At 52.5% G+C, this 16,578-nt stretch overlaps 2 protein-coding genes across 2 annotated transcripts in view; one reads left to right on the forward strand and one right to left on the reverse strand.

The window, feature by feature from the left end:
- The window catches only part of CALCR (calcitonin receptor), a 73,028-nt gene extending 64,128 nt beyond the window's left edge, over positions 1–8,900 (reverse strand). The window contains exon 1 of the mRNA XM_038771590.1: positions 8,813–8,900. The gene's annotated coding sequence lies outside the window, so the exon portion shown is untranslated. The remainder of the gene's footprint in view (positions 1–8,812) is intronic.
- A 1,273-nt stretch (positions 8,901–10,173) lies between these two features.
- GNGT1 (G protein subunit gamma transducin 1) overlaps positions 10,174–16,578 on the forward strand; it is a 54,933-nt gene continuing 48,528 nt past the window's right edge. The window contains exon 1 of the mRNA XM_038742270.1: positions 10,174–10,274. The gene's annotated coding sequence lies outside the window, so the exon portion shown is untranslated. The remainder of the gene's footprint in view (positions 10,275–16,578) is intronic.

Below are 16,578 nucleotides of genomic sequence, written 5' to 3' on the forward strand. Positions count from 1 at the left end.
GATACTATTAATAATAATTAATAATAACTGTGGCACTTGTTAAGTGCTTACTATGTGCCAAGCACTGTTTTTAAGCGCTGGGGTAGATACAAATTGATCAGGTCAGACAGTCCCTGTCCCACGTGGAGCTCACACTCTTAATCCCCATTTTACAGATGAGGTTACTGAGGCCCAGAGAATAATAATAATAATAGTGATATTTGTTAAGCGCTTACTATGTGCCAGGCGCTGTACCAGTGCTGGGATAGATACATGGTAATTGGGTTGGACACAGTCTCTGTCCCACATAGGGCTCACAGTCTTAATCTCCGTTTTCCAGTTGAGGTTTCGGAATAGATCAGAAGAGACAACTGAATACACCATGGGTGGATGAGAAGGGGATTAGTCATTGAAGCTTTCTGGAGGAGCTGGGGGAGAGCGGCGGTGTGGAAGGGCTTTGAAAAAAGAGCAGAGCTGTGGCCCGGTGGGCTTGGAGGAGAAGCATCATGGCGTAGTGAATAGAGTTCCAGCTTGGGGGTCAGAAGGTCGTGAGTTCTAATACTGGCTCCTCCGCATGTCTGCTGTGTGATCTTGGGCCACGTCTCTGCCCACCAGACCCCCGGGGTTGGTGGGGGAAGGGCATCAGTGAGGCTCAGAGTGGTGGGGGCCTTTGTCTCAGCTTTGATGATGATAATCATCATCACGATGTGGTATTTATTAAATGCTTACTCTATGCTGAGCACTGTGCTAAGTGCTGGGGTAGATACAAGGACAGCTCTCCCGTTCAGTCCACATATTCAATCACCAAATCCTGTTGGTTCAACCTTCACGACAACCCTAAAATCCACCCTTTCCTCTCTATCTAAACTGCTACCTCGGTAATCCAAGCATTAACCCTATCCTGCCTTCATTAATAATAATAATAATAATAATAATGACATTTATTAAACGCTTACTATGTGCAAAGCACTGTTCTAAGCACTGGGGAGGTAACAAGGTGATCAGGTTGTCCCACGGGGGGCTCACAGTCTTAATCCCCATTTTACAGATGAGGGAACTGAGGCCCAGAGAAGTTAAGTGACTTGCCCAAAATCACACAGCTGATAATTGGGGGAGCTGGAATTTGAACCCGTGACCTCTGATTGATTGATTGATTGATTGATTTCCACTGAGCCACGCTGCTTCATTACTGCATCTGCCTCCTCGCTGACCCCCCAGCCTCCCGTCTCTCCCCACTCTGGTCCATACTTCACTCTGCTGCCTGGATCATTTTTCTACAAAACTGTTCAGTCCATGTCGCCCCACTCCTCAAGAACCTCCGGTGGTTGCCCATCCACCTCCAGTATAGACAGAAACTCCTTAACGTCGTCTTCAAAGACCTTGATTATCTTGCTCCCTGCTATTTTACCTCCCTGATTTCCTTCTACAACCCAGGCTGCATGCCTCGCTCCTCTGATGCCAGCCGACTCACTGTACCTCAATCTCATCTATCTCACTGCCAACCTCTTGCCCACATCTTGCCTCTGGCATGGAACACCCTCCCTCTCCATAGCTGACAATCACTCTTCCCACCTTCAAGCACCTCCAGGAAGCTTTCCCTGACTAAGCCCTCATTTCCTCTTCTCCCACTCCCCTCTACATCGCCCTTGAACTTGGGTTCGCACCCTTTATTTACCCCTCCCTCCATCCTCCATCCATATGTACTTGTGTACATATCCGGAATGTATTTATTTATATTAATGTCTGTCCCCCCTCTAGGCTGTAAGCTCCTTTTGGGCTGGAAATGTGTCTACCAACTCTGTTATATGGCACTCTCTCAAGCGCTTAGTACAGTTCTCTGCACACCACAAGCACTCCGTAAATGTGATTGATCGATAGATTGAAATTGGAGAAACCTCAGACCTAATCTCAACTTTCAGTGAGGAATTAAACCCCTTTCTTTCTGGAATCACAATACTTCTGCATGGTGATCTCTGCACTGGAGAATCATGAAAAGGAGGCTTGGAAGGGTTTACTTTATGGGGTTTAGGTGGGCTTATGCGGGGTTTTGGGTGAGATTATTATGTTAGAATTTGGAGCCGTTTATGGACAGTTTTGGGATTGGCTGGCCCACACGTCATAAAGCTGTAGGGATTCTCTCCAGCTGCTCAATTTCTGCCCATTCCCATCTCTTCTGGCAGGGAGCAGGCCAGGGAGAGGCCCAGGGCAGGTCGGGGACAAGCTGGGGACAGGCTGAAGGCAGGTCAGGGGCAGGGGGAGGCAGGTTGGGGACAGTGTGAGGGAAGGCCAGGGCAGACTGGGGACAGGCTAAGAGCAAACTGGGGACAGTCAGGGGACAGTCCGGGAGCAGGCTGGTAGCAGACTGAGGGCAAATTGGGGACAGGCCAGGGGTGTCAGGGCAGGCTGGGCCCAGGCCGGGGGCAGGTCAAGGCAAATCAGGATCAGGTCAGGCGGTCCTCATAATAATAATAATAATGATGATGGCATTTATTAAGCACTTACTATGTGCAAAGCACTGTTCTAAGCACCGTGGAGGTTACCAGGTTATCAGGTTGTCCCAAGTGGGGCTCACAGTCTTAATCCCCATTTTACAGATGAGCTAACTGAGGCCCAGAGAGGTTAAGTGACTTGCCCAAAGTCACACAGCTGACCAGCGGCGGACGCGGGATTTGAACCCACGGCCTCTGACTCCAAAGCCCAGGCTCTTTCCACCGAGCCACGCTGCTTCTCATCCCAAGCGGGCAGAGAATGGGGAAAGCCCAGGGTGGGGGCAGCCTCAGGGATGGTGCAGCTAAGGCAGGCTGGAGGCGGAGGCCGTAGAGTGGGCCTGCCCCTGCTGATCCAAGGGCAGACTGGATCGGCACACTCTCCCTCAACTCTGGACTGAGCCCCCTTTTTCCTCTCCTCCTCCCCATCCCCCAGCCCTACCTCCTTCCCCACCCCACAGCACACTGTATATATGTTTGTACAGATTTATTCCTCTATTTATTTTACTTGTACGTATTTACTATTCTATTTATTTTGTTAATGATGTGCATCTAGCTTTAATTCTATTTGTTCTGACGACTTGACACCTGTCCACACATTTTGTTTTGTTGTCTGTCTCATCAATCGTATTTCATCAATCGTATTTATTGAGCGCTTACTGTGAGCAGAGCACTGTACTAAGCGCTTGGGAAGTACAAATTGGCAACATATAGAGACAGTCCCTACCCAACAGTGGGCTCACAGTCTAAAAGGGGGAGACAGAGAACAAAACCAAACATACTAACAAAATAAAATAAATAGAATAGATATGTACAGGTAAAATAAATAAGTAAATAAATAGAGTAATAAATATGTACAAACACATATACATATATACAGGTGCTGTGGGGAAGGGAAGGAGGTAAGATGGGGGGGATGGAGAGGGGGACGAGGGAGAGAGTCTCCCCCTTCTAGACTGTGAGCCCATTGTTGGGTAGGCACCGTCTCTATATGTTGCCGACTTGTACTTCCCAAGCGCTTAGTACAGTGCTCTGCACACAGTAAGTGCTCAATAAATACGATTGAATGAATGAATGAATTAATTAATGAATGAATGACTGAGCCTGGCTGGTCCCAGGGTGACTCACTCCCCCAGCCATCCTACTCCACTGTTAACCTCACCCCTCTCCCCATTCCAGCCTGGGCGCTCCCTCATCCCCCACCCCCATTCCCTGCCTTCCCTCCTCCTCCGGGAAGGGGAGTAGAGGGATCTCACCCAAGACCACAGGGCCCCCGGCTGAGATTTTAGCTTTTAGATTTTAGAGGAGCTCTGACTTCCTCTGGATAGAGGCGAGGGTCTATAATGACACCCTTTTCAATCAATCAATCAATCAATCAATCGTATGTATTGAGCGCTTACTATGTGCAGAGCACTGTACTAAGCGCTTGGGAAGTACAAATTGGCAACACATAGAGACAGTCCCTACCCAACAGTGGGCTCACAGTCTAAAAGGGGGAGACAGAGAACAGAACCAAACATACCAACAAAATAAAATAAATAGGAAAGAAATGTACAAGTAAAATAAATAAATAAATAAATAAATAGAGTAATAAATATGTACAACCATATATACATATATACAGGTGCTGTGGGGAAGGGAAGGAGGTAAGATGGGGGGATGGAGAGGGGGACGAGGGGGAGAGGAAGGAAGGGGCGTCCCTTCCCCTCCTCCGAGTCATTCATTGCTTCGATCGTATTTATTGAGTCCTTACTGTGTGCAGAGCACTGTACTAAGCGCTTAGTGGGGGGGGGGGGGGAACCACGGTCTCGCCTGGGGCTACAGCGCCCCCTGCTGAGATTTTAGGGGAGATCACTCCCGTCTGCCTTTGGGTAGAGGCGAGGTCAGCTTCCCTATAATAATAATAATAATAATGATGGCATTTATTAAGCGCTTACTATGTGCAAAGCACTGTTCTAAGCGCTGGGGAGGTTACACGGTGTTCAGGGTGTCCCATGCAGGGCTCACAGTCTTCATCCCCATTTTACAGATGAGGGAACTGAGGCCCAGAGAAGTGAAGTGACTTGCCCAAAGTCACACAGCTGACAATTGGCGGAGCCGGGATTTGAACCCATGACCTCTGACTCCACAGCCCGGGCTCTTTCCACTGAGCCACGGTGCTTCTAGACTGTAAATTTGCTGTGGGCAGGGACTGTGTCCGTTTAACTGTTATATCGTACTCTCTCAAACGCTTAGTACAGTGCTATACAGTGTGTATATGGCTATAATTCTATTTATTCTGCTGGTGTTGACACCTGTCTACTTGTTTTGTTTTGTTGCCTGTCTCCCCCTAATTGACTGTGAGCTCGTTGTTGGGTAGGGACTATATCTGTTGCCGAATTGTAATCAATCAATTAATCAATCATTCGTATTTATTGAGCGCTTACTGTGTGCAGAGCACTGCTCTGCACACAGTAAGCGCTCAATAAATACGATTGAACGAATGGATGAATGAGAGTGCTGTGCACACAGTAAGTGCTCAATAACTACGATTTATGGAATGACCCGTATACCCTCCAGAAATTGGAGAAGATGAGAAATAATGAAAGTAATGAGCAATAATGAAAAATTCCCTCAGCCTGAATGGGGACACGAAGTTGAGACCCAGCAAACGTATGCTGGGAGCCCAAGGGGGGCGAGAGCTTTCTGGGGAGGGGCGGTCCGTGAAGCAAACCGGTTTGTCACTTGTCTGCTGTGTCAAGTTGAGCAAGGCACTCTCTGTGACTCAGTTACCTCATCTGTAAAATGGGGATGAAGACCGTGAGTCTCACTTGGGACAGAAACTGTGTCTAACCCAATTTGCTTGTATCCACCCCAGCGCTCAGTAAAGTGCCTGGCACATAGAAAGTGTTTAACAAATAACATAATTATTTTATTATTATTATTATTATTAACCCCAAGCCTTCCAGGATGCGGATTATGCAGCCCGGCTAAAATATTCCAGGTGTTTTTCCCCCGTGGAGAATTCTGGCAAGAGGCAGAAGTATTTTGCAAGTCTAATTACCCTGATTTCAAGATATTGTGCTCGTTATGCAAAATAGCTCTTGGTACTATCCTGTTTAACGTCACCTCCTCAACCAGGGCAGACCCCGGGGCTCGGGCCTGGACTCCAACCGCACCTGGAATCTGCCGCTCTCTTCAGCTTTCCCCAATCGCTTTGGTGTCAACGATCCCCCCTGCGAGACTCGGATTATTCGCCCCATTTTACAGAGGAGGAAACGGAGATTCAGAGAGGTTAGGTGACCCGCCCAGGATTACCCAGCGAGGTCGCGGCAGAGCTGGGTTTGGGGGAGAGAAGGGGTGAGGTCGATGAGATTGTGGCGAGACAATGTCGTATTTCTGCCGGGGCTGATGAGACGAATTCTTCAGGGTGAGGCAGCTCTGGTTCCCGAGGGGGTCACGGTTGCCCCCCACCCCCCTGCCTAATAATAATAATAATAATGGCATTTGTTAAGCACTTACTATGTGCAAAGCACTGGTCTAAGTGCGGGGGGGGGGGGTGGATACAAAATGATCAGGTTGTCCCACGTGGGGCTCCCAGTCTTAATCCCCATTTTTCAGATGAGGTAACTGAGGCTCAGAGAAGTTAAGTGATTTACCCAAAGTCATCCAGCTGACAAGTGGCGGAGCCAGGATTAGAACCCATGACCTCGGACTCCCAAGCCCGGGCTCTTCCCACTGAGCCACACTGCTTCTCTGGGGGCTGCAGCCCGGCTGAGATGCGGAGACCCCTTTACTGTCATTCATTCATTCATTCAATCGTATTTATTGAGCGCTTACTGTGTGCAGAGCACTGTACTAAGCGCTTGGGAAGTCCTCCAGACAATGACTCTCCCTGCCCGTTATAGCCTTACTGAAGGCCCATCTCCTCCAAGAGGGCTTCCCAGACTAAACCCCACTTTTCCACATCTCCCACTCCCTACTGTGTCACCCTGACTCGCTCCCTTTGCTCTCCCCCCATCTCCCTGCCCCACAGCACTTAGATATCCATCTGTAATTTTATTTATTTATATCTGTTTATTTGTATTGACATCTGTATTGACAAGAGAAGCAGCGTGGCTCAGTGGGAAGAGCCCGGGCTTTGGAATCAAAGGTCATGGGTTCAAATCCCGGCTCTGCCAATTGTCTGCGGTGTGACTTTGGGCAAGTCACTTCACTTCTCTGGGCCTCAGTGACCTCATCTGTAAAATGGGGATGAAGACTGTGAGCCTCCCGTGGGACAACCTGATCACCTTGTTACCTCCCCAGTGCTTAGAACAGTGCTTTGCACATTGTAAGTGCTTAACAAATACCAACATCATCATTATTATTATTATTATTATTATCTGTTATCCCCCCGAAGTGGCATGGCTCAGTGGCTAGAGCCCAGACCTCAGAGTCAGAAGGTCATGGGTTCAAATCCTGGCTCCACCACTTGTCACCTGTGTGACTTTGGGCAAGTCACTTCACTTCTCTGGGCCTCAGTACCCTCATCTGTAAAATGGGGATTGAAACTGTGAGCCCCACTTGGGACAGGGACTGTGTCCAACTCACTTTGCTTGTATCCACCCCAGCGCTTAGTACAGTGCCCGGCACATAGTAAGTGCTTAATGAATACCATAGCTAATGGAGATTGAAACTGTGAGCCCCTTGTGGGACAGGGACTGTGTCCAACCTGATTACCTTATATCTTCCCCAGGGCTTAGAAGAGTGCTTGGCACATAGTAAGTGCTTAACAAATCCCATAACTAAGCAATTAATTGCCGCAGGGCTTAGAACAGTGTTTGGCACATAGTAAGCGCTTAACAAATCCCATAATTATTATTATTGTAAGGAGTGGTGTTGGAGCCGGCAGTCGCCCACCTGCCAGGGCCGGGGGGTACAGGCTGCTCCTCGCCCCCAAAGCCTTCACCTGGTCAGTGGTGGGGCCGAGTCCTGGCCACCCGCAGCGGGGAAAAGACGGAGAGGGGTGAGTTGGGGGCGAGGGGAGAGGGCGGGGGGATCCGGGACGGGTCGCACCGGCCAGCCTGCCCTACCTACCCTAAGTTATTTTTCCCCAATGTGAAGTCCCCCACGCCCTCCCACCACCCCATCTTCTCCCGTCCCTCCTCCAGAGTCTGCAGGAAGGGGCGTTTTGGGGGTGAGAACCCCTTCTCACCCTCAGACGCGACCGCACCTGACTCTAACCCCCTGTCCCGGCCCACGCCGCTCCCCCTGACCCCCGACCCCAGGGACCAGGGCGGCGAGACCCCCGCCCCCAGCCTCCTGTCGACATACTCCCCCTGACCCCTGACCACCGGGCCCAGGGCGGCGAGACCCCCTCCCCCAGCCTCCTGTCAAGACATACTCCCCCTGACCCCTGACCCCCGGACCCAGGGTAGCGAGACCCCGGCCCCCAGCCTCCTGTCAAGACATACTCCCCCTGATCCCTGACCACCGGGCCCAGGGCAGCGAGACCCCCGCCCCCAGCCTCCTGTCCGGGACACACTCCCCCTGACCCCTGACCCCCGCAGCCAGGGCAGAGAGACCCCCTCCCCCAGCCTCCTGTCAAGACATACTCCCCCTGACCCCTGACCCCCGGACCCAGGGTAGCGAGACCCCGGCCCCCAGCCTCCTGTCAAGACATACTCCCCCTGATCCCTGACCACCGGGCCCAGGGCAGCGAGACCCCCGCCCCCAGCCTCCTGTCCGGGACACACTCCCCCTGACCCCTGACCCCCGCAGCCAGGGCAGCGAGACCCCCGCCCCCAGCCTCCTGTCAAGACATACTCCCCCTGACCCCTGACCCCCGGACCCAGGGTAGCGAGACCCCGGCCCCCAGCCTCCTGTCAAGACATACTCCCCCTGACCCCTGACCCCCGGACCCAGGGTAGCGAGACCCCGGCCCCCAGCCTCCTGTCAAGACATACTCTCCCCGATCCCTGACCACCGGGCCCAGGGCAGCGAGACCCCCGCCCCCAGCCTCCTGTCAAGACATACTCCCCCTGACCCCTGACCCCCGCAGCCAGGGCAGCGAGACCCCCGCCCCCAGCCTCCTGTCAAGACATACTCCCCCTGACCCCTGAACCCCGCAGCCAGGGTAGCGAGACCCCCGCCCCCAGCCTCCTGTCAAGACATACTCCCCCTGACCCCTGACCCCCGGACCCAGGGTAGCGAGACCCCGGCCCCCAGCCTCCTGTCAAGACATACTCCCCCTGATCCCTGACCACCGGGCCCAGGGCAGCGAGACCCCCGCCCCCAGCCTCCTGTCCGGGACACACTTCCCTTGACCCCTGAGCCCCGGGCCCAGGACAGCGAGACCCCCGCCCCCTCCGGGCGCTCGGACTCACCCTCCTCTCGGTCCGGTCCTTTCGGTCCGGTTCGGTCCGGCCCCCTCACGGGTAGCGAGGGGGCATCTCCGCGGGCATCCTCTCCGCTCCCTGTGCCCGGGGGTCCGGGCCGGGGGTCGGGGGGATCGGGGGGCTCTGGGACGGACTGGGGCGGGCAGGGGGGCTTGGGACTCCGGGGGTCTGGGATGGAGATGGCGGGGGTAGGGATTTGGGGGAGCGAGGATAGGGGCACACCGAGGGTCCGGAGTGGGGGGCGAGGGGATCGGGGGTGGCAGGGTCCCGGGCTGGGAAAGAGGAGGGCTCCGGGGGTCCTGGCCGGGAGGTAGGGATGGGGAGGGGGGCACCTGGAGTCCGGGCCGGGGAAAAGAGAATTGAGGGTCGGGGGGCTTTGGGGGTCCGGGGCGGGAGGTACAGGGATGGGGGGCGCTCCGGGGATCCGGGGAAGGGGCGCGGGGAGCGAGCGGGAAGGGGGCTCCGGGAGACCGGGCAGGGGAAAGGGGAATTGAGGGGGGCCCAGGGGGTCCGGGGCGGGGAGCAAGGGGGGGACACAGGGGGTCCGGGATGGGGAAAGGGGAATTGGAGGGGGGCTCGGGGGTCCGGGCCGGGGAAAGGGGAATTGGGGGTCGGGGGCTTCGGGGGTCCGAGGCGGGAGGTACAGGGATGGGGGAGCTCCGGGGGTCCGGGGCGGGGGGCGCGGGGATGGGGATGGGGGCTCCGGGGCGGGGAAAGGGGAATGGAGGGGGGGGGGGAGTCTCCGGGGGTCCGGGGCGGGGGTGGGGGTGGGTGGAGGGCGTTAGGACGGGGTTTTCCGGAGGCTCGGGGGCCGGCGGCGCTTCTGGTCCTTCCTTCCCTCTCTCGGCCCGAAGCCTCTCCTGCCCTGGGAGCCCGCGGGGCGGGGGGCGAGGGGCGGGGAGCCGGGGGGCCGGGGGCCGGGGGCCTGGAGGGGAGGAGGAGGAGGGATGGGGGAGGGGAGAGGACCCGAATGGAGGGAGGAGGGAGGATGGAGAGGGATGCAGGGAGGGAGGACCAGGGAAGAGAAGCCAGGACCAGGAGCCGCCCCCCTCCCCTACTCCCCTTCCCCAACTCCCACCTGGATCCTAGCCGGGGTTTTTTTGCGGGGTAGGGGCCCCCGGCCCGGGGAGACGTCTTGGGGGTCCCGGGGAGGGGAGGGGGCCGCAATCAGAAAGGAGGGTCCTCCCCACTCCACCACAGGTCTGGCCGTCCTCCCCATCTCTCCCCGAGCAAGGGCAGAAGAGGAGGGGGCTTCTCCTGCCTGGGGAGGGGGTCCCGTGGGGGGGTGGACAGAAGCGTCAAAGGGGGCGGAAGCAGCGCTTCGCAGAGCGCTGGACCCCGAGGTCCGGTGACGGGAGACAACGGGCCGGACACCGGAGCGGTCAGCTCACCGGCCCCGGCCTGGACACCCACTCTTCGGAAGGGCGAGGGCCGAGGAGCCCGTTGTTGGGTAGGGACCGTCTCTATCTGTTACCGATTTGTCCTTCCCGAGCGCTTAGTCCAGTGCTTTGCACACAGTGAGCGCTCAATCAATACGACTGAATGGGTGAATGAACGAGATCAGCCAAAGGAGAAGCGTCTTCCGAAGACGGACAGTCCGGGAGGGTCGGCGGTCCGCAGGCTGGACAGGGGCAGGGGGAGGGACACGGGATGGATTGGGAATTTTTGCTCCCCGTATTCCCTCTCTCCAGATCGAAGGCGGCAGGGTCAGAGCCCAAGGCAGGAATCTAGGCTTCTCCTGGCGGGATGGGAGCACGGGAATCCGGGCCCCTTGGGAGCCGGGAAGCCCGGAAGCCCTCCAGGTCCAGAGGAGTTTGTTTGGACAGAGCCAGGGACCAGGGTCCGGCCTGGGGCGCTGGGGGAGAGTCAGGGACGGAGAGGAGAGAGTCAGGGGGGTTGGATGGTCCTTGCTGGGTCACTGGGGGAGAGTCAGGGTGGAGAAGGGAGGCAGGGGTGTTAGCTTGTAGGTGCCCAGTACAGAGCCCTGCACACAGTTGGCCCTCAGTTCAGAGGGCCACAGATGACGATGACGACAGAGCCGGCTCCCCGCTGTCACCCCTGACTACCCCGGGGCCTCACCTGCAGCCTCATCCAGCCCTACCCCCTGCCACCGGGCCTGGCTTGCCCCCGGGAGCACCAGCCTGGTGGTTGGGAACTGGTTCAGAGACCAGACACAAGGCCCCTCCCTTTATGTTTCCTCCTCCTCCGTTACCTCTTCCTCCTCTTCCTTCTCCTCCTCCTTCTCTTCCTTCTCCTCCTCCTCTTCCTCTCTCCTCCTTCTCTTCCTCTTTTTCTTCCTCCTTTCTCTCTTCCTCCTTTTCCTCCTCATTTCCCTCTTCCTCCTCCTTTCCCTCTTCCTCCTCTTTCTCCTTCTCCTCCTTCTCTTCGTTCCCCTCCTCCTCCTCCTTTTTCTCTTCCTCCTTCTCTTCCTTCCCCTGCCTCCTCCTCCTCTTTCCCCCTCCTCCTCTTCACTCATTTTTCATTCAATCAAACATATTTGGTGAGCATTTACTGTGTACAGAGCACTGTGCTAAGTGCATGGAAAAGTACGATACAATAATAAACAGTGACATTCCCTATCCACAACGAACTCACTGTCTAGAGTTGGGGAGACAGATGTTAATACAAATAAATAAAATTACAGATATGTACATAAGTGCTTTGGGGCTGGGAGGGGGAAGAGCAAAGGGAGCCTTCTCCTCTTCCTCCTCTTTCTCCCCCCCTCCTCATCCTTCTCCACCTCTTATTTCTTCCCCCTCCCTCCTTCTCCTCCTCCTCTTCCCTCTTTCCCTCAGGGTTTTTTTTTTTATTTCCTAGCATTTTCATCTACAATTAAAATGACAGCACGATCCTAGCTTCGCTATATTCCTTACAGTACAGCAGAGAAGGCAGTAGCAAAGCTCTTCCTTGATAGGAAGAGCAAATGTTACATATGAGTCTTTTTCTAAACAAAAGAATCATTAACAGGAAGTCTGTATCATGTTTGTCTTAAAGTTTAGTGTCTTCTACATGATGCCTGATGACATATAAAAATATTGAGTATTAAATCCCGAAGACTGTATTGTGTACCACTGAATTATAGCTACAGAAAACCCTACCTCTTGAACTTAATAAGATTGAAGACCCAAAGCTGGCTCATGGCCGTTCATTTAAATTTATTTAAGTAATTGTCCTCTCCCAAACACTTAGTACAGTGCTCTGCACAGAGTAAACATTCAATGGACTTCTAGACTGTGAGCCCATTGTTGGGTAGGGACCGTCTCTATATGTTGCCAATTTATACTTCCCAAGCGCTTAGTACAGTGCTCTGCACCCAGTAAGTGCTCAATAAATACGATTGAATGAATGGATGGATATCATTGATGGACTGACTCCTCCTCCTCATCACCCTCCTCCTCATTCTCACTTCTTCCCCTTCCACCACTCCTCCTCCTATTCCCCCTTCACTTTCTCTTTCTCCTCATCCTCCTTCTTTCTCCTACTCCTCTTTTTCCTGCTCCTCCACTTCCTCCCTCCTCTTCTTCTTCCAGCACTTTTCCTCCTTCTCCCTTATTCTTTCTCCTTCTGCCCTATACCTCCTCCTCCTCCTCTGCCCCCCTCTCTTACTCCCACCTCCCACCTCACCCAGTGGCCCGGATAGACTCCCTCACCTCCTGTCAGGATCCCCTTCCGGCTAGGATTCTGGCTTTCCATGGAAATCTGGGCCCCCCAGCTGTTTAGGGGGATCAGACTCTCCCAAGGGCAGGCCCTGTCAGACTGACTGAGAAGCAGCATGGCTCAGTGGAAAGAGCCCAGGCTTGGGAGTCAGACATCAAGGGTTCAGCTGTGTGACTTTGTGTCACTTAACTTCTCTGGGCCTCAGTTACCTCATCTGTAAAATGGGGATTAAGACTGTGAGCCCCGTGTGGGACAACCTGATTACCTTGTATCCCCTCCAGCGCTTAGAACAGTGCTTGGCACATAGTAAGCACTTAACAAATGTGATCATTATTATTACAACTTTCCCATGTGATCCTGTGTCTATGCCTGTGAAGGTTATCTGTCAACCTCAGAGGTTAGTGGGGGAAATGAGGGAGACTGTAAACTCATTGTGGGCAGGAAACCCTGTTTTAGTAGTACTAATAGTATTTATTAAGCTCTTACTGGGTGCAGAGCACTGTACTAAGTGCTTGGAGAGAAAACACAGTTGGGAATTAGACATTGTCCTTGTACTCTCCCAAGAGGTTAGTACAGTGCTCTGTGCAAAGTGAGTGCTCAGTACTTTAAAGCCCCATTGAAGACACATCTCCTCCAAGAGGCCTTCCCTGACTAAGCCCTCCTCTCTCCTCCCTCTCCTTTCTGTGCCACGCTTAATGGCTCCTTCATTCATCCTCCTTCCCATCCCCACAGCACATACATATGCTGACTTGTACTTCCCAAGTGCTTAGTACAGTGCTCTGCACACAGTAAGCACTCAATAAATGCGATTGAATGAATGAATGAATCTGCAATTGTATTTATTTATTTATTTATATTAATGTATGTCTTCCCCGTAGACTGAGTTCGTTGTGGGCAGAAATGTGTCTGTTGTTACATTGTACTCTACCAAGCACTTAGTGCAGTGCTTCGCACACAGTAAGTGCACAATAAATACTATTGAATGAAGGAGTGAATACAACTGATGAGGAGGAGGAGATGGGAATTCATGAAATACCCATCCCTCCCAGCTTCCTGCCATTAGGCTGCAGTTCCAAAACAAGGGGTTGGCCAGTAGAGCTCCGGCTCCTGCCTCTTCATCATCATCAATCGTATTTATTGAGCGCTTACTATGTGCAGAGAACTGTACTAAGCGCTTGGGAAGTACAAGTTGGCACTCTTGGTCCTGGGAGTGGCGAGTGGGGATGGGTGAGGCTGGGCAGCAACGGGTTAGTGGAGGCGGATAAAGAGCAGGGCGGTAGGTATCTGGGGAAGATGGTGGAGGGCATCTCCAGCCATCTCTCTTCCTTCTACAACCAGCCCGCACACTCCGCTCCTACGGTGCTAACCTTCTCGCTGGGCCTCCATCTCGCCTCCATTGCCAGCCGCCCCAAGCCCACATCCTGCCTCTGGCCTGGAACATCCTCCCTCCTCAAATCGGACAGATGATGACTCTCAATCAATCAATCAATCAATCAATCAATCGTATTTATTGAGCGCTTACTGTGTGCAGAGCACTGTACTAAGTGCTTGGGAAGTCCAAGTTGGCAACATATAGAGACAGTCCCTACCCAACAGTGGGCTCACAGTCTAGAAGGGGGAGACAGAGAACAAAATCAAACATATTAACAAAATAAAATAAATAGAAGAGATATGTACAAGTAAAATAAATAAATAGAGTAATAAATATGTACAAACATATATACATATATACAGGTGCTGTGGGGAAGGGAAGGCCCCACCTTCAAAACATTATTGAAGGCCCATCTCCTCCAAGAGGCCTTCCCTGACTAAGCCGCACTTTTCCTCCTCTCCCACTCCCTTCTGCATCTCCCTGACTTGTTTCCTTTGTTCCTGTCCCCTGACCCAGCCCCACAACACTTATGTACATATCTGTAATTTATTTATTTGTATTCACGTCTGTGTCCCCCCAACTCTAGATTGTCAGCTCGTTGTGGTCAGGGAATGTATTTCTTTATTGTTTCATATTGTTGCACTCTCCCAAGTGCTTAGTACAGTGCACTGGACACAGCAAGCACTCAATAAATAAATAAGGAGCTACAGAGCAGTGTGGCCTGATGAAAACAGCCAGGTCTGGGAGTAAGAGGACCTGGGATCTAATCCAGGCTCCATTGCTTGTCTGCTGTGTGACCTTGGGCAAGTCACTTCACTTCCTCTCTGCCTCAGTTATTTCTTCTGTAAAATGAGGTTAAGGTCCCTGCTTTCCCACTCAGACTGTGAGCCCCATATGGGACAATGACTGTGTTTGTTATGTTTGTTATGTTTGTCTTGTGTCTATCCCATCTCTCAGTACAAGGCTGGGTACATGATGTGCCCTTAACAAATGCCATTGTCATTATTATTAGTATTATTGTATTCGTTAATTCGTTATGTGTTCTAACTGCTGGGGTAGATACTAGATACTAGATAATAATAATAATAATGTTGGCATTTGTTAAGCGCTTACTACGTGCAAAGCACTGTTCCAAGCGCTGGGGGGGATACAAAGAGATCAGGTTGTACCACGTGGGGCTCACAGTCTTATAGCCTTTTTACAGATGAGGTAACTGAGGCTCAGAGAAGTTAAGTGACTTGCCCAAGGTCACGCAGCAGACGTGGTGGAGCCGGGTTTCGAACCCATGACCTCTGACTCCAAAGCCCATGCTCTTTCCACTGAGCCACGCTGCTTCTTCATCAGTTGGGTTGGACACAGTCCATGTCCCACTAAGGGGTCACAGTCTTAATCCCCATTTTAAAGATGGGGGATCTGAGGCACAGAGAAGTTAAGTGACTTGCCCAAGGTCACACAGCAGACAAGTGGCAGAGGCGGTATTAGAACCCATGACCTTCTGACTCCCAGGCACTTGCTCTATCCGCTGGGCCATGCTGCTTCTCATGTTTTCTAATTCTATTGTATTCTCCCAAGTGCTCAGTACAATGCACTGCCTGTAGTAGATTATAAACTCCTTGAAGGAAGGGATTGTTTCTATTGTCTCTATTATATTCTCATATTAATATTATTATTATCTTTAGTGATAATAATAATGATGGTGGTGATGGTGGTATTTGTTAAGGTCTTTGTATCAATCAGTTGGTCACAGTTCCTGTCCCACAAGGGACTCATCATCATCATCATCATCAATCGTATTTATTGAGCGCTTACTGTGTGCAGAGCACTGTACTAAGCGCTTGGGAAGTACAAGTTGGCAACATATAGAGACAGTCCCTACCCAAGCAGCGTGGTTCAGTGGAAAAGAGCCCGGGCTTTGGAGTCAGTGGTCATGGGTTCAAATCCCGGCTCTGCCAACTGTCAGCTGTGTGACTTTGGGCAGGTCACTTCACTTCTCTGTGCCTCAGTTCCCTCATCTGTAAAATGGGGATTGACTGTGAGCCCTCCGTGGGACAACCTGATTGCATTGTATCCCCCAGCGCTTAGAACAGTGCTTTGCACATAGTAAGTGCTTAATAAATGCCATTATTATTATTATTATTATTAGAAAGGAATGGAATTTAATTCCCATTTTACAGACCAGGAAACTGGGGTACAGAAAGTGAAGTGACTTGTCCAAGGTCAAACAGCAGACAAGTGGCAGAACTAGAATTAGAACCCAGTTCCTCTTACTCCCAGCTCTGTGCTCTTTCCACTAGACCTCGCTGTTTCTCCCTAGGTGCTCAGTACATACCCTTGATTTGATTGATCGATCGATTGATCGATGCAGGAGACTCACATCAGGCACAGACTCTGCCCTGCCTGGGGCTCACAGTCTAAGAGATTCATTAGGCTGAAGGACCCTGGCCAAGATGGGCCCAGGGGCCAGTCCCAGCCGCAGCCCCGAGCTGTTCCAGGTATGGAAGGATCCCTTTCCAGAAACCCCCAAGTAGGAGCTGGAAGGGACCTAGTGTGGCTCTCCTTGGCCTGGGAAAAGGCATTTAATGTCTCTGTATTTTCATCTGTAAAAAGGAGACCAAATATCTCTTCCCCTTAGACTGTGAGCCCCACGTAGAGAAGCAGCGTGGCTCAGTGGAAAAAGCACGGGCTTTGGAGTCAGAGGTCATGGGTTCAAACCCCAGCTCCGCCA

This window comes from Tachyglossus aculeatus, chromosome 2 (assembly GCF_015852505.1).
Source record: "Tachyglossus aculeatus isolate mTacAcu1 chromosome 2, mTacAcu1.pri, whole genome shotgun sequence".
In the NCBI taxonomy this organism is placed as follows: Eukaryota; Metazoa; Chordata; class Mammalia; order Monotremata; family Tachyglossidae; genus Tachyglossus; species Tachyglossus aculeatus.